Source organism: Grampus griseus, assembly GCF_964374135.1.
Source record: "Grampus griseus genome assembly, chromosome: 1".
Classification (NCBI taxonomy): Eukaryota; Metazoa; Chordata; class Mammalia; order Artiodactyla; family Delphinidae; genus Grampus; species Grampus griseus.
The window spans coordinates 77,416,121-77,440,518 of NC_139017.1; the positions used below are offsets into that span (position 1 = coordinate 77,416,121).

At 42.3% G+C, this 24,398-nt stretch overlaps 1 long non-coding RNA gene across 1 annotated transcript; it reads left to right on the forward strand.

Moving 5' to 3' along the window:
• The first annotated feature begins 7,280 nt into the window (after positions 1-7,280).
• Positions 7,281-13,047, forward strand: LOC309827200. The gene is made up of 3 exons (XR_014297179.1): positions 7,281-7,297; positions 7,617-7,704; positions 12,851-13,047. It is a non-coding gene; the product is annotated as an uncharacterized lncRNA (long non-coding RNA).
• The last annotated feature ends 11,351 nt before the right edge of the window (positions 13,048-24,398 follow it).

Here is a 24,398-nt window from a genome sequence, read left to right on the forward strand (position 1 = left end):
GGATCATGTGTTGATGAATCTCTTGTATGTGGGTTGGCTTTTGGAGAACCTTATCTAGGAAAGCCCTTAACCCTCAACTCCTGCACATGAATAAGAAGAAATGAAACAGGAAAAAGAGCCCTGATTACAAAAACTAAGTAAGAACCTGGGTCACAGGTGGGAGTGCTGGACTGGCCTGGAGTCACCTCAGCCCCAGGTGGGCAGTTCTGTGCTACTGTGCATGGGGCTTCCAGGGACTCACTGGAGCTGGCAGTAGGTGGGGGCAGTAGATGGCGCCCTAAAGGGACATTAGCCAAAAGGAGATGCAGAGGCCAGGTTTTCAATATGCATAAAAGCATGAAGTGCATAGGCATTCAGACCTCTCCCCTGTTTTCAAATGACTCCTTCTACATGTTCAGTAAAAATCCTGAGAAATGAACTCAGTTGGAATCTGAGGCCAAGGAATGTAGGAGAGCATTGTAGTGAATAAACTTTGGGCCAGATTTATGAAGACCCAGGGAAATACACAAGAATCCAATATAATCATTGCTTCAGACAAATCTAATTGAGAAGGCAAGTTATTTATATGAGAGTGTCAGAGAAAGACCAAAAAATCCTTAGGGCCAATGGGAAAGAAATCTGTGCTGGAGTAGATGGAGAGAAGAAAACGAATGGTGTGAAATAGTGTAGGTCTACTGAGTAGTTCTAAATCATGCTATTATAAAATAAAAACTGGGTGAGTTTTTTTTTTTGTGGTACGCGGGCCTCTGTGCTGTGGCCTCTCCCGTCGCGGAGCACAGGCTCCGGACGCGCCGGCTCAGCGGCCATGGCTCACGGGCCTAGCCGCTCCGTGGCATGTGGGATCTTCCCGGACCGGGGCACGCACCCGTGTCCCCTGCATCGGCAGGTGGACTCTCAACCACTGCGCCACCAGGGAAGCCCCCTCTTTTTTTTTTTTTTAATGAGGGAACCGGCGGTAGGAGCTGGAGGAGGAGCCCACCGGGCCCTTTAGACCCCCTAGTGGCACAGGATGGCTGCCCCACCCTGGGAGTGCCAGCAGCCTCCCTGCAGAGGCCCGATGGTATGCCCAGGCTGCCCCCAGAGCAGGGTCCATGACACACTGGCTTAAATCTACAATTACATATATTCAATGATGACCAGCTGTACAAAACTCAGTTTCCTCAGTCAACTCTTGATGAGTGGAGTTCATCCTTAAAGATTCCTGATGATGGAGTAAGGACTCCCTAAGTTTGGCATATTTAATACTTGTTTTCTATTGCTTTGATACATGGACAGCTTGACTGAATACGAAGGACTTGTCTACAATGAATTTATTGATTTTTAAAATAATATGGTCTCGGTTTTTATGTTCTGTTGAGATGTAGAATATAAACTTGTTTTCTTTACATTCATGGCAAAGGGTGGTCTGGAACTTCACAGGAAATTTTTTCTTTTTTCAAAAAATCTTTTAGCTCTAATAGGAGTTGACCATTCCAGTTCTGTTTCTCCCAGGTCTCTATGACTTTCTCTCTGATCCTTTCTCATTATCTTTTATTCATTTCTCTTCTGTTTGATACTTTCATTTTTTAGTTCAATGTCCCTTATAATTTTAGATAAATATCCCTTATGTACCTTGTCATTTAGCCTCTTTTTCAGAGAATTTTCTGTTCCTTCAGTTTTTTCTAATCTCTGCCAATTCTAATTTCTCATTTCTTCTTTCTTGTCTACTTCTATTTTGTGCTGTGTATTTCTTATGTGAAATTTTGGAGCTTTTCCCCACGTATGTGTGTGTGTGTGTGTGTGTGTGTGTGTGTGTGTGTGTCTACAAATGCTTTGTTCAGAAACAATTCCGATACGGATGCCATTTTACATTTTTCCTATGTTTTGTGATTGATTTTTTTGTGTGTGTGTGATTGATTTTGAAGGGAACGTTTTTATGAGCTGAAAATTTTGACTCTCTATGTTCTTTTTTCTTCTGTCACCTTGGAATAAATGTCTGCTGTATGATTTTCATTTTACCATGACTAGGTGTACCTGAATGAGAAACTGCCATTCTACGTAGGAACAGATGAGTGCTTTGAGTGGCTTCGTCGATTTCTTAGGTCTAGATGTCTCTGTCTTGTGTAGTTACTCTAGCACATGTAAGGTTTTGGGGAAAGCCATGGTGTGTCTCCTGATTCTGGGATTCTGTTTCTTCCAGTAGGATCTTTAATTTCTACCAGTTGCTTCATTCTTTTTCTTCACCACAAGCATCCAAAGGATGTTACCTTCAGCTTGGTCTCACACCTGATCCCAGTAATTGTGCCTCCCCAAGACTGTCATGCTCTGGTCCTCTGCACTGTCGAACCCCTTCCTGTCAATTCCCCAGACACCAGAGCTTTAGTCGACCAGGTCACAGGCATCCTCTGAGTTTATCCACATACTCTTTCTGTGAGTAATTTTACCAGGGTTCCCTCCTGAGTATGCCCTCCCTCTGACCTCTCCTCTATGTGCAGAGTCTTTGCTGATCCCTCTACTGCTGTGTGGCTCCCAGACCTGGGTAAAAACAAACCAGTTGGAGTCCACAGTGCACTCTGGCCCCTGGTTGTTTGGGGCAGGGTTTTGAGTGGTGTCCTTGACTCTCTATGTTAGTCCCTAGCCCTCTGAAATGCATGTGGAGAGATTCAGCTGCCATTATCCTAGGTAGACCTGTGCTCTCCTATCATTCTTTTTCAAATGCAGATTTTCAATAGTACACAAAATAGACAGAATTATATAACAGAATATCCCCATCTTTGTCAGCCACGATCAACAAATACCAACTTATGGCTGAACTTGTTTTACTATAATCCACTCACTTACCTTTTCCTATATTCTTCAAAGCAAATCTCAGACATCACATTTCATCTGTAATTAGTTCAGCATGTTTCCCTAAATGAGGACTCTTTTTGAAAGTATTATCATCATAGCATTATAATTATTCATAAATTAATTCAAAATCTTTAATATCATAAAATCGTGTTCAAATTTCCTGTTATTGTTTTTGTTAGTATTCTTTCTTGGGATCCAAATAAAATCCACAAACTGTAATCAGTAGGATATGTGTTTAAGTCTTTTACATATGTTTCCCCTCAATTTCTTCCTCCCTCCCTCCCTTCCTTCCTCCCTCTGTTCCTTCCTTCTCCCTTCCTCTCTCTCTCTCTTGCTCTCTCACTCTTGCTCTAGCTCTCTCTTGGTCTTTTGCTGTCCTTTTTTCTTTTTTTTTTAATCATTCATTTGTTGAAGAAACTGAGTTGTTTGTTCTGTAGCATTCTGACAATCTAAGTTGTATAACTGGCTGTACTTTAATCACTTCTTCTGTCCTCCATTCTTTCTTTTTGGTGGTAGAATCTATAGCAGTGCTGTAATGTAATGAAAATGCAAGTCACATATGTAATTACAATTTTTCTAGTAGCCACAATGAAAAATAAAAAGTATAAGCACACAACAATACAAATATAATCTTCTACATAGCTAATTAATACGACACATTAAAGGAAATATAATTCTACCAAAGTTTTAAAGTTGTGTTTGATAGAAGAATATTGTGCATGTCTTCAGCTTTTAAGTTTACATTCACATGAATTATAAATTAAATATAATTAAAATCCACTTCCTCAGTCCTACTAGCTACATTCTAAGTGTTCAACAGCCATATGTGTCTAGTGGCCCCTATTTTGGACCTGGCAGATACAGAGACGGATGAGATTCACATTTGCTATCTTGGCAAGACTACCTCAGAAGTGGTGTGTGCTCTCTGGTCAGGAGGCACATCAAGTCCTGTGTGTCTCTTCTAATAATATTAGCAGCCCTCGGACTTCAAGGCCTAGATCCATTAACTGTTATGTGGAGTAAAAGGGTGATATTCCGTGGTCATGTATTGTTTAAGTGGAACACTTCTATGAAAAGAAACTTCCCCTAAATACTGTTTAGTTACTTAGTGGTACCCTCTGTAAAGAAAACTGCAGCTTAATGAGCAATTCCCCAAGCATCCTCTGTGGTCACCAGTTAGTTTATTTCTTTTTTTTTCCCCTGTGCTAATATGAATTCAAAGTTTCAAACACATTGAAGTATTTCAATTCATGGCAATATAGTCTTTACTGATACTCCAATTATCCTCTCTTTCAGCAGTGAAAGTGACTTTAAGCTGGCTCCTTCATCCTTTTGATAAGATCCTAATAGCCTTTGAGACCTTTCCTGATATCAGTATGACAAGGTTCTTCTGTCTCATCCTGAATATTTTCTGCCCCTGAGTTGGACTCAGTCATTTCTCTAAGAATCTCTGGTTTCTTTTTATGCAAAACATTATTCTCAAGTCAAATTGTGTAACCTAAAGATACTCATTGGAATTGGTTTATTTCTAGGTCTTTCCAGTGGACAGAGCTAGGAAATACTCATATTTGTATTTATGTATTCACATATATCCACATTCACAATTCAAATTCAGAACTACAGGCTTTTTATTGAATGTCTATCGTACATCTGCATCTCTTTTCTCTAATACCAGTATTTTTGTTTTTAAGGACACTGGGCGTAATAGAAATACAATATCTTTTACAGTCTCCTTTGTTTTTTCCCGCATTATACAGACAAAAGAATAAAGAACTACCAACAATGCCAATAATAACACAACTGAGAAAAGCAGTTTTAAAAATTTTGTCACAGTCCTGGGGTATATATAAATTATTGTGTTTTATGGTCTTTTCGGAGAGTTCTTATCCATATGCTTGTTCCACAAAAGGCATACACAGGTTCATTTGTCACATTGTGTTTTCAATGTCTAGAAGTGACATTTAAAAGATTAATTTAATTTGATAATGATAAAAAATGAATGTGGTTTCCAACTCAAATCAAACCAAACAAGGCATATTCACTATAGTCTAGCCTTGACTTAAGATCTGCAAGTGTCCCAAAGGCCTGGCTGGAGGTGGGTCAGGGATCCCTGCTCTCCTCGGACACCGGAATCCTTGGCCTTCCTCCTTCTTCTGGCCGAGCTTGGAATGAAACGACGAGATCTCCTGGAGTCAAGGTTCAAATCTTAGCCTAACAGCGGCTTTCCTTGTCCAATTTAGACTTCGGAGTGAGAAATTCTGAAAAAAATCGGTACAAAATGGAATAGAATCAATTAAAATTCAGAATAAGGTAGGGCACCTGAATACAATACAGTACTTCCCATCCAGGCCTGGAAACCTCGACCCGAAAGCTAAGACGCTGTCACCCTGGCTGCTCAGCGACGTCACAGCCCCGCACCGCGACCCTTTTACTCACAGGGACACGCGCGCAGTTAGTTACAAGACGTGCGGTGCGAAGCCCCCTCGCGGGGCAGGACGCAGTGGGCGCAGCCTCTGTTTTTTGCCCCCGCGACCCAGGGTGACCCAACGATGGGGTGCCACCGGCTCGGTCGCTGCGCGCCTGGCCCGGGGCCTCCGATGGTCAGCGACGGGCAGAGTCGCCGGGGCCCAGCGGAGATGCCGCGGGCTCGTCTCCGCACCTGCCCGTCCCGTCCGTATGGAGCGCACGGACCGCCCCGCTCCGGGACGCGGGAGTGGGAAAGCGTGTCCCATCTGAGGAGTAAAAAAAAATCCCCTTCTTCTAGTTAAAGAGAAAGGTCCCACCGAGATTTGAACTCGGATCGCTGGATTCAGAGTCCAGAGTGCTCACCATTACACCATGGAACCCTCTACCGCCTACTCTGCTGCTCCCGCCGCTGAGCCAGGCCGCGCACAGCGCCGGGGACCCAGGAGCGGCCTCCGGCCGAGCACTCTCGTTATCCCGCCCCGAACCTGCGATGGCAGGAGGCGCCTGACTCGCGTGCCCGCGGCCGTCTCTTTTAGGTTTCTACCTGGTTAAAAGACACGAAATCCATTCCAAACGAACGATGAGGAAATGTGTTCAGGGCTTCTCCCCCGTCCACCTGCGCTGTGAACGATCCTAGTTTTTTCTCCTGAGAAAATCCCCCTCCCCGAGAACACAAAACTTTTTTCCCCCTCTTTTCCCAGTTGCTCTCTTCCGCTGCTCTGGAAGGTCGGAACATGCTCAGACAGACTTCGAGTTGCCGTGAGCTGTTCTTTTTTTTGAGATCGCGGGGCTCTGTCAGTTTCGTTCAAGCAGAAAGTGTTCTATTTCTGTTAATATCGGATCGGAACCGGAAAACGTTTGATTACATGGTAGCCAGCACCACCGCTCTAATCGTGCGTCAGAAACACACTGAAAACAAATCCCACACAGGAAAATTGTTTATCACAGGGCCGAGTAGAAAAACGCTTTTACACCGCCAGAGTCCACGATAGTAAGAAAGCGGGGGATGGGGGAAAGATGTAGAGAGCATACTGGGGACCTGAAAATTACACGGAAACAATAAACCGCACAACCCGGTACTGCAACGCAGAAACTAAACATAAAGCGATCATAACTTAACACAAGTTACATTTAAATTTACTTTATGAATAATTTGTTTTGAGCTTATTTTTCTATTCGTTTTTTTTTTCCTGTGTGCGAGTCTTTGCAGCATGGGAGGATTTTCTCTGTTACTGGAGTGTACAAGCTTCACACACGGAAATTCAATAGCTATAGCTAACAGGCCTACGTTGTTCCGTGGCAGCTCGGTAATGTTACCATAATTCCAATCTCTGTTTTCCGTAGTAGACACATTTTTACATACTGGGTTGCAGAAAAATACCGCAGTTGAAGCGATTATTATAGTTTTTGTGTAGTTCAATTAGTTATTTCTTTTATTATAACACCAATTGCTGGGGGAAAGCGCGCACGCAGTCCCCCACTACCACAAATTATGCAGTCGAGTTTCTCCCATTTGGAGAAATCGCAGGCGTCAGCACACTCGCAGTGCAATGAATGAGCCTCGTCCTGGGAAAACCACCTTCATGATCATGGTATCTCCCCTGCCAGGTAAGTATGAGCTGTTTTCTCCGCCACTCAGTACAGCCTTAGACGCCTACACTGTACACACACGCTCCCCACCCACCCTCCGCACCCCCTCCCCTTCCACGCCTCTCAGCCCCTCCAAACTACTCTGCTAATAAAATCCAAGCAACTCTGCTAATAAAATCCAAGCAACTTCTCCGGAAAACTTCCACAGCCCGGAAAGTGGCTCGCGGGGAATTGTACCCATAAGCTGCAAGATTTACATAAGCCGAGCCCCATTCCTGACGGCTTAGGAGGCTTTTCTCCTCCAACCCCCGCCCTGTCCCCGCCCTGCCGAGATGACCAATGGGCGGGCCGGCTGCTGAAGGGGGAAGTGACGTCACCATGGCCGCCCACTTCGGGAGCCCACCAAGCCGAGGTAACACGCCTCTTACCCTTTATCTGAGATACAGCCGGATTTTGCCAGCCTCCTCGAATTCTTACCTTTTGTCCTGTGTTACACGCCGGGGAAAGGAATTCTGGGATCGTGTGTTACGCTGATCCAAAAATTTTTTAAGTAGTAAAGAAGTTGTAAAACAATGGATACAAGTATATATTTATGTATGTGTTTTGTGTATAAACATACAGATTCAGGGTTACATCTCAGAGTGCTACTCGGTGTATCGTCTGTGCACGTCTTTCCTACTTCATTCTCATGGTATCCCAGGGACCATGTTTTTCCTTTCCCCACCATACAGAATACAAGAAATGAAGATTCTGAAAAAGAAGCTGATGACCAAGGGATGATAAGGGATAGAAAGATGACGTGTTTGCTTGAAGAGTGAGGTTTGTTTGTTTGTTTTCTCTTACTGGGTAAGACTGGGTTAGACCTGAGGGCGGGGAGCGGGGAGACTGCCGAAAGCAGGCAACTTGTGTTTTCAGACCAGAGAGCAAGGAGTGGCGTAACTTGATTCTTGAGGGTGCCTTTTGTTGTAGTTTCTTAGGACAGGGCCGAAAGTAAGCTCATTACACGAGATGAATTGTGCCAAAGCACAGCAGTAGAGGGCTGCCGCTCGCTCAGGCAAAACAGCGCCGTCTGTCCTGCTGTGGTAACTTTTATTAAAGCATTATCTAGGTTTACACTTTAAGACTTGTTTTCTTAACATTTCAGAAGTGCCAAAGCAGCAACCTATGTTTTTATTTATTATACAAGCAATAATTGGCTTTCGTGAGTACCTGCCGTGCTTCGTCCTTGAGCGCAAGAACAGCACAAAGTTCCCACCATTATTTTGATTATACTGAAGTAGCACAAGGACATTTCCTTGCGTTCCCACCACTCTGATTATACTGAGGACATCTCATGGATCAGTGCCCAAAGCACTCAATGCTTCTTTTGCAGGCCCCCGGTTTGCCGGGGGTGCGCTCGAAGCATTCAGAACTGTTCACAACTCTGGCTTATTCGCAGGCCCCCAGTTTGCCGGGGGGTGGCGCTCAAAGCAATCAGGACTGTTTGCAGTTCTGGCTTATTCGCCAGCCCCCAGTTTGCTGGGGGGGGGGGGCTCATGGGTCACGTCTCCTTTCCATGTCCTCAGTTATCCCACTACAGCCTTTGGCTTAAGGGGGAAGCTGACTCTTCCGGAGAATCCTGGAGCTGACAGCAAAGGAACTCAGCGCTCAGCCAACTTCCAGGAAGAAGCTTCCTTTCTTCCCCCTGCTTTCCCTCTTTCCCCTCCTTTTCCTCTCTGCAGCCATCAGAAATAAGCTCTGGCTCGTTTCATCTGAAACATACTTTATTCCAGGGATAGTAATAGCTCAGAGAATCTCCAGCAAACTGGAGAACCAGACTGTACAAACAGGGAAGAATAAGAAAGGCCAATGGAAGGGAGCACACAGACCAAATGGGAAGGACACTAGTGCCCCCTGCTGAGTGACAGACCCTGTAGCTTTGCACAGGTGACACTACTGGCCCTGGACACTAGACACTGCCAATGGCTCCATGACTTCTGCTGCACCTGGTCGGTGTTAAACTAAGGATCTTGAGGTAGGGAGATTCTTCTGTTGCAGGGGACAGAAAAAATTTCCCCAGGGCCTACTCCTTGTGTCTCTCAACTCCTGTCAAATGCTGGAGTAGCTGTTGCTGATGGGGATTGGCCAGCTCTTGGTAATAGACCCACATCTTAGCCCCTAGGAAAACTAAGTCAGCGAGTGCGTGATCCTTAAAAGTTGCAGAATGTGGGAAGTTTCTCATACAAACAAAGGGGGCTCAGATACTAGATGGCCTAGATATGACAAAAGACCCTCCTGTGCCCAACACCCTGTAGCCAGCCCTGTGGGGAGCATTATAAATCCAGTTCTGAAGCCCCTGCTACCCTGTCCCAACCATACACCCGTGAACACCCAGTTTTGGATGGTGTTAGACTTTTACCCTGAGCACAGGGTGAGGGTTTCGACTCCTTATATGGTGATGGTTGATATATCACTCAGTATTATTTACATTATCTACACTGAGAATTGAAAAGTTTGAAAGTTCACATTTCTGGGGATAGAGTAATTGTTCTAAAGCCATGGTAACAAATAACCACCAGAAGTGGTTTTTAAATCCTCTCTATCTACCAGTGTCCACTGTAGGAGTTTCCTGTTGCTATTGTAACACATTACCACACACTTAGTGACTTAAAACAACACACATTTTTTATCTTATGGTTCTGGAGATCAGAAGTCCAAGATGCATCTCACTGGGCTAAAATCAATCTGACAGTGGAGGTGAGGTTCTTTCTGGAGGCTCTAGGGGAGAATCTCTTTCTTTGCCTTTTCCAGCCTCTTGAAGATGCCCACATTCTACTCTCACAGCCCCCTTCCATCTTCATAGCCAATCACAGCTGATCAGGTTATTCTCACAATGCATTATTCTGAGACCAAATCTTCCTCCCTCTTTCACTTATATGGACCCTTGTGATTCCATTGGACCCTCCAGGATAATCTCCCCATCTCAAGGTCCTTAATTTAATCACACCTGCAAAGTCTCTCTTGCCATGTCAAGTAACATGTTCACAAATTCCAGGGACCAGGATGTGGACATCTTTGGGGAAGCATTATTCTGCTGCCACAGCCAGTCTCCTCAGTGAACACATTTCTGCAAACATATCAGTCAGTGGTGGCTCCTCTCTTCTGAAAGTCAGCCAGGTGAAAACAACTGAGTCCACTGCCTTTGAGTGTCAGCCAGTCAACAGCCGTGCCCCGTGTTGAGGCATCTGAGTCAGAGAGAGAGAAGGAGAAAGTCTGTGGGGAGAGGAATCTGAGGCCCCAGTGCCTGGGAAGTTCCCAGGGACCAGAGCTGAGAGCTGCAAACACCTTCATGGGAGGAGGAGGCTGGAGAGGGTGTTAGGAACTGAATGTATGTGTTCCACCACCTGCCCCCCAAATTCATATCTTGAACCCTAATCCCTGTGGGGCTGTATTTGGAGAAGGGGCCTTTAAGGAAGTAATTAAGATTAAATGAGGTCATAAGCTTGGAGCCCTGATCTGACAGGATTAATGTCCTTAAATGAAGAGAGCTTGGGTCCTGCCCTATCCCAGCTCAAGCAAGGAGAAAAGGCCATGTGAGGACCCAGCGAGGCATCTGCTGTCTACAAGCCAGGAAGAGAGCTCGCAGCAGAAACTGAATTGGCAGGAACTTCCAATCTTGATCTTGGACTTCCAGTCTCCAGAATGTGTGAAAACAGATTTCTGGTTAAGCCACCCTGTCTATAGTATATTTTTCTGGAAACCCAAGCTGACTAATACAGATGGTCGCTTAGCCATTGGCCTAAGCAGCTTCTCCTATGTGGTCCTTTCTGGGATCTGCCCCAGTTTTGTTCATTTCTTGTAATTAGCACTCACCACCTGCTTTGCCCTTCTTAAGGGTGATCCATGACTTTGGAATGAGGATTGATCACCTGGTTTAGGATTTCAATAGCATAATTTGCCACATGTAGCAATGACCTGCACCAAGGATCTTCTTAGAATTTCTTTTGAATGAGTTTGACATCTTCCCAAATTTCAACCTAGCATGACTTGGACAGCTGGACTGAGATTCTGCAGAGTGACCCCGTGACCCCATGTGGCCTGCATTTCCTTTTCTCAGGAGAGATTTCCGTGCTTTGGACTCTCCAGAACCACAGACCAGGGTTTGGCTACTGGTAAGGGATCTGTGCCTAGCTCTGGGGAAACCTAGGGAGAAAGGAAAGATCCCCAGAATCAAGGCATGGGAGGCTGCTCTTGTGGGGATAAAGGAGTCTGGAGGATGAGAGGGGAGGCTGGGGTGTGTGTGTGTCCAGCATGAGGTCAGGGGAAGTTCAAGAGAGGGCAGCTGCCATTCTGGGACCAGAGGCTAGAACCTCCATGGCATTCATACTCTGGCCATCATCCTCCTTATTCTTCCTCAGCTTCCGCCTCCCCCTTCCTCGCCATCCTCCCCTATCTTCTCCCCAGGCTTTTTTGTTCCCACTCCTCCTTCTTGTTCCTGCCCCTCTTGCTCCCATCCTCCCATCCCTTCCCCCCGACCCCCAGAGCAGGCCAACATGGGAAGGGACTGCCCCAGTCTGAGAGGACGACGAGGGAGTATCTTCCACCAGCCTGAGAAACACAAACACGTTGCTCTCTGGTCAGAACCTGGTTTGGAGGAGACAGAGCAAGATGGCTCTGCCTGAGGAGCTCATCCTCCACAGACAACCCAGGCAGCACGGGCCCTAGGCCGACCCCGGGGATGTGTGGCCAAAAGTCAGGAAGCTCTGGACATGGATTGCTGACATCTGGTCCACAAGATTCCGGACAAGTTAATATCTTGGTGCCTGCCTTCTTTACAAGGCAAGTTCCAAGGGAAGGACTGTGGCTCCCCTTCCTGGCCGCCTGGCGAAGGCACACAAGGATCCCTCTGTTCATGCAAGGATGGGTCTGAGAAAACCCTCCCATCTGTTCCACGGAGACCAGCTGAAAGTTCATAGTGAGAAGTTAGTGGCGTCCCAGGTGCACCGACTCTACCACCACCTTCACCTCCTCCACCACGCACTCTTTGTCTCCGATGAGATTTCTACCATCAGAGTCAGCCTTGGAGGGGGGGAAAAGGCCACACTTTGGGAAAAAAAAAAAAAAAAGATCTAAAGAGACTAGTACTTGTGCAATTTTATGGACAGCAGTGAAGCACTCCTAGGGTTCTAAGCTGACTTTATCTTGATTCACTGGTCTAGATTGTGCCTTCAGGTAGTGTCTTATTTTAACTAAACTTTGTTGAAATTAGAGAAGTTCTTTTCTTCATAGTTCCAATATTAGTTGGCATCTGAGTTAATAGTTTTGTGACCAGCAGAATAATACTGTCTCCCCCAGGATGTGCCTGCTGTAATTCCCCCACCTGTTCATATATTACACCACATAGGAAAGGCAACTTTGCAGATGTGATTCGGGTAAAGACCTTGTGATGAGATTATCTTGGGCCATTCAGGTGGGCCCCATGAAATTACATGGGGCCTTAGAATTGAGAGGCAGAAAAGGTCAAAATGGTGTGAAATTAGAAGGACTCTACCTGCTGTTCTGGTTTTGAAGTTGTAGGAAGGGGTCAAAAGCCAAAGAATGTGGGAGACGTCTAAAAACTTGCTAGGAAAGCAAGGAAAGAGATTATCCCTTACAGCCTCCAGAAGGTAAAGCAGTTCTGTTGACCCCTTGATTTTAGTCCAGTGAGATCTTTATTGGACTCCTAACCTACAGAATTGTAATATAATAAAAGTGTGTTCTTTTAAGACACTAAAGTTATGGTCACTTGTTACAGCAGAAATAGAAAACCAATTCAGTAAATGTCTAGCATATTCACTTTAGCAGTAATAAGATCTGGGGGATATAATAAACCCTGTATAAATTCTACAGGTTGTTTGCCTGTCTTAGGTTGACAGATCAAGAGATATTTGTACATGTTTGGGCTTCCCTGGTGGCACAGTGGTTAAGAATCTGCCTGCCAATGCAGGGGACACGGGTTCGAGCCCTGGTCCGGGAAGATCACACATGCCGCGGAGCAACTAAGTTCGTGTGCCACAACTAATGAGCCTGTGCTATAGAGCCCGCGAGCCACAACTACTGAAGCCCGTGCACCTAGAGCTCATGCTCTGCAACAAGAGAAGCCACCGCAATGAGAAGTCCTCGCACCGCAATTAAGAGTAGCCCCCACTCGCCGCAACTAGAGAAAGCCCATGCAGCAACGAAGACCCAAAGCAGCCAAAAATAAATAAGTAAAATAAATAAATAAATAAAATAAATTTATTTTAAAAAGATGTTTGTACATGTTTGAAGCATTACATTAGGTACCTGCCATCTTTCTTCCTTTCCATTTTTTTTCCTAAAGGGCTCACCCTATTTCCTGCACAGGACCCGACATGGTTCTCATTTGAATTATGGCAAGTTGGAAGACATTGGTGGTCATGCAGGTTGATTTTATTTTTAAGAATGAGTTCTGTTTCTGACATAAAGAGGAAAAGAATGTAAGTTATGAAAAGTTAAATATTAAATATCTTCCATTCCAAAGATACATTTTTTGCAACTTCTTTAATAGGGTAAAGAACTACATTTCAAAGGGTGAAACACAAGAATGGCTATTGGGAATTTTCCCCATAAGTAATTTGTGACTTGATCCTGACCAGCTCTGAGATCTGTATGATTCATGTTGTTGCTTTCATAAATGTTATGTCCATAAAATGGAGTTCTTAGAAGCAATATTTGAGTTCTCCACTGGATTTAGGAAGAATTGCTGGGATGCTTGAATAACTGCAGAGCAAGAGGCCCTCAAATTTTCCTACTTTGTCTTTAAGTAATACTTCATAGTTTGGCTGACTTTTCATCCATTCTGCTGATTCTGTCAGTGAGATCCTCTTTATTGACAGCCAAAGGCACTCATGGAAAATGCTTAAACAACCAAGTGTAAAAGCAGAAGTTGAGGTCACTTCATCTACTATGAAAGTGGGGCATGTCTCTATCTCAGACATGAGTCTGTTGATGGATGTGTTTGTTATTGTTGTTGGTGGTTGTGATCATGGTTGAATTTTTTGTTTGTGTTGTTGTTTGTTTTAATTTATTATTACCTCTAGGGTATAATTGTGGAATGATAGCTTTATTTTAATTCTGGAATGCAAAAGAACATAACTAAGGTCTTTTCCCAAAGGAAGATCTTAAGTTCGTTACGTCAACATTTATGGTGTGACTTAAACACTTTTCAGTTAAAGTTTCTTAATTAAAGGAAAAGAAATGTATTTATAATTTTGATTCAGTGTTATCGAGCAATGTGTTTTAAACTGTGATCTGTAGCCCACCTGCATCAGAAACATCTGCTTGTGTTTATGTGAAAAATGTAGACTCTAGGGCCCCATGCCGATGAAATCTCTTGGGATTGGAGCCCAGGAAGTAGCTTCTGTAATCTCCACAGCTGATTCTAAGGCACTCTAAATGTAAGAACTACCCTTTTATATTTTTAGACTGGAGATTTTTACAAAATGACAGGAGAGTAAATCATTCTTTTAAACTTAGACTTCAAGCATTAGACAGTGAGGTGAGCTCTTAGTGCCAGTTTGTCTTTCCTATTCTCACCCGCTCAGTCTAAGGACTGGTGTAGAAATGGGAAACAAAATAGGTAGTGAAAACTTTTTATCTCTTTATATACATTTCCCTTTAATAGCCACCAGAAGGACTTTCATTTCCTCACACTGACCCTCTCCGTCAGTTATGTTGGCCGTTAACATATCACTATAGCAACACATATAAATATATATTATACATTTATACACACATAATCACGTTCTAAGCACTGTGAAGACACAGATTAGGCTTTAGCACAACTGGGAACCTCACACATGTCACTTAAAAATGATCACTGGTTTGCTTTACACAAGACTTCCAATGAGCTTGGTGTGGCCATTAGTCCCCAAATCACAGGGTGAAGTTAGGATGACAAAACAAGACACCATACTTAGAGAGACGTCAGTACACTTCTTGGAGATCATAAAAGAATAGAAATAGGAGGTCTAGGCTAAGCATAAGATGGCATCTGGGAGTCACTGCTCTCACCACGTGGATTCAAAGAACTCAGGTGCTGCAGTGTAGACCAATGCCCAGCCTGTGACCCAGCTGTGCTGGCCCCGGGTCAGGTCGTGGGGCCCCTGCCAACACTGTCCTGCAGGGCACCGCTGCTCAGTCCTGAGCTTTTCGATCTGCCGTGGAACTCCAGCGTGGGGACCACATGCTCCATTGCTGGGAAGCAGGTCCTATTTCCCCTGAGTTGACCCTCAGAGGATGAGGTGAGAAATGTGCTGTTGCTGGTTCCCGAGCCCCTGGGGCGTTCAGAAGCAGTGCCACAAGGTCTTCTACAAACTGTGCCTGTTTTGCTTAGTGCTGGGCCCGGTGGACCTTGGCTGGTTATTCCTCAACTGCAGGAGAGGCCCTCTGCCTTTCGCCCTGCCCCACCAGGCCACATCTCTGACTCCTTCCAGACCCTCCAGCAGGTGTGGAGGAGTGGGGCCCAGATCCTCCTCAGCAGACAGGGAGCTGTGAAGAAGGGGGGCAGCCCATCCTTCCTGCAGTTTTAAGGACCTCTGGTGGCTTCGCTTCTTGCCTCTGATGGCTCCTGGAAGGCAAGGGTCACAGGACTGGAGTGCATGGCAGAGCCCTTAGGGATTTCGCCTGGAGGCCAAAATACCACAGTCAAAGTAAGACTCCATTATCAGGCACTGCTGGTGGCTAACGGAGGCTGGAGAGGGATCTGAGTGGTGACAGAAGCCAGGAGCACTCTGAGAGCCTGTCACGAGGATGAGCTGAGGGGACGCGCTGAGGTCTGGAGGAGCAACTGGGGCCACCAGGTTGGAGAAGCTTCCCACCACCTCCTGTGGTCATATCTCTGCTCAAATCCACTGCACACCAGGTGGCCGGATCCTACCACTCCCTCTTCAGGGGCCAGTTCACTCTCCAATTCACTTTGGAGCAAAAGGATGGCTTTTGCAATCTCCCAGGAAAGGAAATGCTTAGTATGAAACAGGCGTATATAGAAGCAGCCTGTTGTAGGAAGGAGAGGACATTTTGCAGGGACGTCGTCCTATTAAAGTTTATGTTCTGTTTACTTGCTGAGGAGGGGGAGGGGCCAGGTCAGCAGGGACCTCAGAGATCATCTAACTCTAGTGCCCCCTCTTATAGATGAGGGTCAGCAGGCTCACAGAGACTGGGGCCAGCCAAAGCCACACAGCCACTTAGCAACAAGCCTGGGATTAGATCCCAGGCTTGGGGCCTTTCTAGTGGACTAGGGGAAGTAGAGAGGAAACTTCCAAACTGGTGAAGCCAGTGAGTATGAGAGGTTGTTGGGTTACCTTTGCTGGGAGAGGAATGAGTCTTCATAGAGGCAATGTTGTGAGTGTTCTTCTAAAAAGGCTTAGGAAAGAAAGGAATCATCAGAGGAAAACGTAAGGGATTACCAAAAAAAAAAAAAAAAAAAATCATGGCCCAGCCCCTTTTCACACTGCGGGCTCCACATTCTCTGAGGAACATTTAGGAACATTCTTAGGAATATGCTCAATAGCTTATGGCAAAGCTTTAAAGTCCAAGGTAAAAGTGTTATTTTCTGATTTTTTTCTTTTTTCTTTTATTTTTAATTGAAGTATAGTTGACATACAATGTTATGTTAGTTTCTGGTGTACAGCACAGTGATTCAGTGATATATATTCTTTTTCATATTCTTTTCAATTATGGTTTATAACAGAAGATTGAATAGTGTTCCCTAAAAACAGTACGACCTTCTTTTTTATCTATTTTTCTGCTTTATTTATAGTTTGTATCTGCTAATCCCAAATTCCTAATTTATCCATCCCCCACCCGCTTTCCCCTTTGGTAACCATAAGTTTGTTTTCTATGTCCATGAGCCTATTTCTCTTTTGTAAATAAGTTAATTTGTGTCATATCTTAGATTCCATATATAAGTGATATCATATGATATTTGTCTTTCCCTTTCTGACTTACTTCATTTAGTATGATAATCTCTAGGTCCATCCATGTTGCTGCAAATGGTATTATTTCATTCTTTTTTATGGCTGAGTAATATTCCATTGTGTATATCTACCACATCTCCTTTATCCATTCATCTGTTGATGCACCTTTAGGTTGCTTCCATGTCTTGGCTATTGTAAATAGTACTGCTGTGAACCTTAGGGTGCATGTATCTTTTCTTTTTTTTTTTTTAACATCTTTATTGGGGTATAATTGCTTTACAATGGTGTGTTAGTTTCTGCTTTATAACAAAGTGAATCAGTTATACATATACATATGTTCCCATATGTCTTCCCTCTTGCATCTCCCTCCCTCCCACCCTCCCTATCCCACCCCTCCAGGCTGTCACAAAGCACCGAGCCAATATCCCTGTGCCATGCGGCTGCTTCCCACTAGCTATCTACCTTACATTTGTTAGTGTGTATATGTCTGTGACTCTCTCTCGCCCTGTCACAGCTCACCCTTCCCCCTCCCCATGTCCTCAAGTCCATTCTCCAGTAGGTCTGCGTCTTTATTCCTGTCTTACCCCTACCCCTTCATGACATTTTTTAAAATTAAATTCCATATATATGTGTTAGCATACGGTATTTGTCTTTTTCTTTCTGACTTACTTCACTCTGTAAGACAGACTCTAGGTCTATCCACCTCATTACAAATAGCTCAATTTCATTTCTTTTTATGGCTGAGTAATATTCCATTGTATATGTGCCACATCTTCTTTATACATTCATCCCATGATGGGCACTTAGGTTGTTTCCACCTCCGGGCTATTGTAAATAGAGCTGCAATGAACATTTTGGTACATGACTCTTTTTGAATAATGGTTTTCTCAGGGTATATGCCCAGTAGTGGGATTGCTGGGTCATATGGTAGTTCTATTTGTAGTTTTTTAAGGAACCTCCATACTGTTCACCACAGTGGCTGTATCAATTTACATTCCCACCAACAGTGCAAGAGTGTTCCCTTTTCTCCACACCCTCTCCAGCATTTATTGTTTCTAGACTTTTTGATGATGGCCATCCTGACTGGTGTGAGGTGATACCTCATTGTAGTTTTGATTTGCATTTCTCTAATGATTAGTGATGTTGAGCATTCTTTCATGTGTTTGTTGGCAATCTGTATATCTTCTTTGGAGAAATGTCTATTTAGGTCTTCTGCCCATTTTTGGATTGGGTTATTTGTTTTTTTGTTATTGAGGGACATGAGCTGCTTATAAATTTTGGAGATTAATCCTTTGTCTGTTGCTTCATTTGCAAATATTTTCTCCCATTCTTAGGGTTGTCTTTTGGTCTTGATTATGGTTTTCTTTGCTGTGCAAAAGCTTTGAAGTTTCATTAGGTCCCATTTTTAAATTTTTGTATTTATTTCCATTACTCTAGGAGGTGGGTCAAAAAGGATCTTGCTGAAATTTATGTCACAGAGTGTTCTGCCTATGTTTTCCTCTAAGAGTTCGATAGTTTCTGGGCTTACATTTAGGTCTTTAATCCATTTTGAGCTTATTTTTGTATATGGTGTTAGGGAGTGATCTAATCTCATACTTTTACATGTACCTGTCCAGTTATCCCAGCACCATTTATTGAAGAGGCTGTCCTTTCTCCATTGTATATTCCTGTTTCCTTTATCAAAGATAAAGTGACCATGTGTGCATGAGTTTATGTCTGGGCTTCCTATCTTTTAGTATGATCTATCTTTCTGTTTTTGTGCCAGTACCATACTGTCTTGATTACTTTAGCTTTGTAGTATAGTCTGAATTCAGGGAGCCTGATTCCTCCAGCTCCGTTTTTCGTTCTCAAGATTGCTTTGTCTCTTCGGGATATTTTGTGTTTCCATACAAATTGTGAAATTTTTTGTTCTAGTTCTGTGTAAATGCCAGTGGTAGTTTGATAGGGATTGCATTGAATCTATAGATTGCTTTGGGTAGTAGAGTCATTTTCACAATGTTGATTCTTCCAATCCAAGAACATGGTATATCTCTCCATCTATTTCTATCATATTTAATTTCTTTCATCAGTGTCTTATAATTTTCTGCATACAGGTCTTTTGTCTCCATACGTAGGTTTATTCCTAGATATTTTATTCTTTTTGTTGCAATGGTAAATGGGAGTGTTTTCTTGATTTCACTTTCAGATTTTTCATCATTAGTGTATAGGAATGCCAGAGATTTCTGTGCATTAATTTTGTATCCTGCTACTTTGCCAAATTCATTAATTAGCTCTAGTAGTTTTCTGGTAGCATCTTTAGGATTCTCTATGTATAGTATCATGTCATCTGCAAACAGTGACAGCTTTACCTCTTCTTTTCCGATTTGGATTCCTTTTATTTACTTTTCTTCTTTGATTGCTGTGGCTAAAACTTCCAAAACTATGTTGAATAAGAGTGGTGAGAGTGGGCAACCTTGTCTTATTCCTGATCTTAGTGGACATGCTTTCAGTTTTTCACCATTGAGGACGATGTTGGCTGTGGGTTTGTCATATATGGCCTTTATTATGTTGAGGAAAGTTCCCTCTATGCCTACTTTCTACAGGGTTTTTATCATAAATGGGTGTTGAATTTTGTCAAAAGCTTTCTCTGCATCTATTGAGATGATCATATGGTTTTTCTCTTTCAATTTGTTAATATGGTGTATTGTGTTGATTGATTTGCATATATTGAAGAATCCTTGCATTCCTGGAATAAACCCCACTTGATCATGGTGTATGATCCTTTTAATGTGCTGTTGGATTCTGTTTGCTAGTATTTTGTTGAGGGTTTTTGCATCTATGTTCATCAGTGATATTGGCCTGTAGTTTTCTTTCTTTGTGACATCCTTGTCTGGTTTTGGTATCAGGGTGATGGTGGCCTTGTAGAATGTGTTTGGGAGTGTTCCTCGCTCTGCTATATTTTGGAAGAGTTTGAGAAGGATAGGTGTTAGCTCTTCTCTAAATGTTTGATAGAATTCGCCTGTGAAGCCATCTGGTCCTGGGCTTTTGTTTGTTGGAAGATTTTTAATCACAGTTTCAATTTCAGTGCTTGTGATTGGTCTGTTCATATTTTCTATGGCTTCCTGATTCACTCTTGGCAGGTTGTACATTTCTAAGAATTTGTCCATTTCTTCCAGGTTGTCCATTTTATTGGCATAGAGTTGCTTGTAGTAACCTCTCATGATCTTTTGTACTTCTGCAGTGTCAGTTGTTACTTCTCCTTTTTCATTTCTAATTCTATTGATTTGAGTCTTCTCCCTTTTTTTCTTGATGAGTCTGACTAATGGTTTATCAATTTTGTTTATCTTCTCAAAGAACCAGCTTTTAGTTTTGTTGCTCTTTGCTATCATTTCCTTCATTTCTTTTTCATTTATTTCTGATCTGATTTTTATGATTTCTTTCCTTCTGCTAACTTCGGGGTTTTTTTGTTCTTCTTTCTCTAATTCCTTCAGGTGCAAGGTTAGGTTGTTTATTCGAGATGTTTCCTGTTTCTTAAGGTAGGATTGTATTGCTATAAACTTCCCTCGTAGAACTGCTTTTGCTGCATCCCATAGGTTTTGGGTCGTCGTGTCTCCATTGTCATTTGTTTCTAGGTATTTTTTAATTTGCTCTTTGATTTCTTCAATGATCACTTCGTTATTAAGTAGTGTATTGTTTAGCCTCCATGTGTTTGTATTTTTTACAGATCTTTTCTTGTAATTGATAGCTAGTCTCATAGCATTGTGTTCGGAAAAGATACTTGATACAATTTCAATTTTCTTAAATTTACCAAGGTTTGATTTGTGACCCAAGATATGATCTATCCTGGAGAATGTTCCATGCGCACTTGAGAAAAATGTGTATTCTGTTGTTTATGGATGGAATGTCCTATAAATATCAATTAAGTCCATCTTATTTAATGTATCATTTAAAGCGTATGTTTCCTTATTTATTTTCATTTTGGATGATCTGTCCATTGGTGAAAGTGGGGTGTTAAAGTCCCCTACTCTGAATGTGTTACTGTCGATTTCCCCTTTTATGGCTGTTAGTATTTGCCTTGTATACTGTGGTGTTCCTATGCTGGGTGCATAAATATTTACAATTGTTATATCTTCTTCTTGATTCGATCCCTTGATCATTCTGTAGTGTCCTTCTTTGTCTCTTCTAGTAGTCTTTATTTTAAAGTCTATTTTCTCTCATATGTGAATTGCTACTCCAGCTTTCTTTTGTTTTATATTTTCATGAAATATCTTTTTCCATCCCCTTACTTTCAGTCTGTATGTGTCTCTAGGTCTGAAGTGGGTCTCTTGTAGACAGCAAATATATGGGTCTTGTTTTTGTATCCATTCAGCCAATCTGTGTCTTTTGGTAGGAGCATTCAGTCCATTTACATTTAAGGTAATTATCGATATGTATGTTCCTATTCCCATTTTCTTAATTGTTTTGAGTTCGTTATTGTAGGTCTTTTTCTCCTCTTGTGTTTCTTGCCTAGAGAAGTTCCTTTAGCAGTTGTTGTAGAGCTGGTTTGGTGGTGCTGAACTCTCTCAGCTTTTGCTTGTCTCTAAAGGTTTTAATTTCTCCATCAAATCTGAATGAGATCCTTGCTGGGTAGAGTAATCTTGGTTGCACGTTTTTCTTCCTCATCACTTTAAATATGTCCTGCCAGTCCCTTCTGGCTTGTACTGTTTCTGCTGAAAGATCAGCTGTTAACCTTATGGGGATTCCCTTGTGTGTTATTTGTTGTTTTTCCCTTGCTGCTTTTAATATGTTTTCTTTGTTTTTAATTTTTGACAGTTTGATTAATATGTGTCTTGGTGTATTTCTCCTTGGATTTATCCTGTATGGGACTCTCTGTGCTTCTTGGACTTGATTAACTATTTCCTTTCCCATATTAGGGAAGTTTTCAAGTATAATCTCTTCAAATATTTTTTCAGTCCCTTTCTTTTTCTCTTCTTCTTCTGGAACCCCAATAATTCGAATGTTGGTGCACTTAATGTTGTCCCAGAGGTCTCTGAGACTGTCCTCAGTTCTTTTCATTCTTTTTTCTTTATTCTGCTCTGCAGTAGTTATTTCCACTATTTTGTCTTCCAGGTCACTTATTTGTTCTTCTGCCTCAGTTATTCTGCTATTGATCCCATCTAGAATATTTTTAATTTCATTTATTGTGTTGTTCATCATTGTTTGTTTCATCTTTAGTTCTTGTAGTTCCTTGTTAAATGTTTCTTGCATTTTGTCTATTCTATTTCCAAGATTTTTGATCATCTTTACTATCATTATTCTGAATTCTTTTTCAGGTAGACTGCCTATTTCCTCTTCATTTGTTAGGTCTGGTGGGTTTTAATCTTGCTCCTTCATCTGCTTTGTGTTTTGCTGTTTTCTCATTTTGCTTATCTTATTGTGTTTGGGGTCTCCTTTTTGCAGGCTGCATGTTTGTAGTTCCCATTGTTTTTGGTGTCTGTCCCCAGTGGCTAAGGTTGGTTCAGTGGGTTGTGTAGGCTTCCTGGTGGAGGGGACTAGTGCCTGTGTTCTGGTGGATTAGGCTGGATCTTGTCTTTCTGGTGGGCAGGTCCACGTCTGGTAGTGTGTTTTAGGGTGTCTGTGGATTTATTATGATTTTAGGCAGCCTCCCTGCTAATGGGTGGAGCTGTTTTCCTGACTTGCTAGTTGTTTGGCATAGGGTGTCCATCACTGTAGCTTGCTGGTCATTGAGTGAAGCTGGGTGCTGGTGTTGAGATGGAGATCTCTGAGATATTTTTGCCATTTGATATTATGTGGAGCTGGGAGGTCTCTTGTGGACCAGTGTCCTGAAGTTGGCTCTCCCATCTCAGAAGCACAGCACTGACTCCTGGCTGCAGCACCAAGAGCCTTTCATCCACACAGCTCAGAATAAAAGGAGAAAAAGTAGAAAGAAATAATTAGTAGAAGTAGAAAGAAAGAAAGAAAGAAAGAAAGAAAGAAGTGAAGGAGGGAAAGAGGGAGGAAGGAAGGAAGGAAGGAGGGAAGGAAGGAAAAAAGAAAGAAAGAAGATAAAGTACAATAAAGTAAGATAAAATATAATAAAGTTATTAAAATAAAAATATAATTATTAAGAGAAAAAAAATTTTAAAAAGGCAAAAACAAACAAAGAAAAAAACGGATGGATAGAACCCTAGGACAAATGGTGGAAGCAAAGTTATACAGACAACATCTCTCACAGAAGCATACACATACACACTCACAAAAAGAGGTAAAAGGGAAAAAATCATAAATCTTGCTCTCAAAGTCCATATTCTCAATTTGAGATGATTTGTTGTCTAAAGGAGTGAAGGAAGGAAAGAAAGAAAGAAAGAAAGAAAATAAAGTAAAGTAAAATAAAGTTATTAAAATAAAAAAATAATTATTAAGGAGAAAAAATTTTTAAAAAATGGACGGATAGAACCCTAGGACAAATGGTGGAAGCAAAGCTATACAGACAAAATCTCATACAGAAGCATACACATACACACTCACAGAAAGAGGAAAAGGGGAATAAATCATAAATCTTGCTCTCAAAGTCCACCTCCTTAATTTTTCTTTTTCCATCCCCTCACTTTCATTCCGTATTTGTCCCTAGGTCTGAAGTGGGTCTCTTGTAGATAGCATATACATGGGTCTGTTTTTAATATCCATTCAGCAAGCCTGTGTCTTTTAGTTGGAGCATTTAATCCATTCACATTTAAGGTAATTGTCAACATGTACGTTCCTATGACCATTTTCTTAATTGTTTTGGGTTTGTTTTCGTAGGTCGTTTTCTTCTCTTGTGTTTCCCACTTAGAGAAGTTCCTTTAGCATTTTTTTCTAGATCTGGTTTGGTGGTGCTGAATTCTCTTAGCTTTTGCTTGTCTGTAAAGCTTTTGATTTCTCTGTTGAATCTGAATGAGATCCTTGCTGGGTAGAGTAATCTTGGTTGTAGGTTCTTTCCTTCCATCACTCCCTTCTGGCTTGCAGAGTTTCTGCTGAGAAATCAGCTGTTAACCTTTTGGGATTTCCTTTGTATGTTATTTGTCATTTTTCCCTTGTTGCTTTTGATAATTTTTCTTTGTCTTTAATTTTTGTCAATTTGATTACTATGTGTCTTGTTGTGTTTCTCCTTGGGTGTATCCTGCCTTGAACTCTCTGTGCTTCCTGGACTTGGATGGCTATTTCCTTTCCCATGTTAGGGAAGTTTTCAACTATAATCTCTTCAAATATTTTCTTGGGTCCTTTCTCTCTCTCTTCTCCTTCTGGGACCCATAAAATGCAAATGTTGTTGTGTTTAATGTTGTCCCAGAGGTCTCTTAGGCTGTCTTCATTTCTTTTCATTCTTTATTCTGTTCCACAGCAGTGAATTCTACCATTCTGTCTTCCAGGTCACTTATCCATTCTTCTGCTTTCATTATTCTGCTATTGATTTCTTCTAGTGTATTTTTCATTTCAGTTATTGTATTGTTCATCTCTGTTTGTTCTGTAATTCTTCTAGGTGTTTGTTCTTTAATTCTTCTATGTCTTTGTTAAGCATCTTTTAGATCTTTGCCTCCATTCTTTTTCCGAGGTCCTGGATCA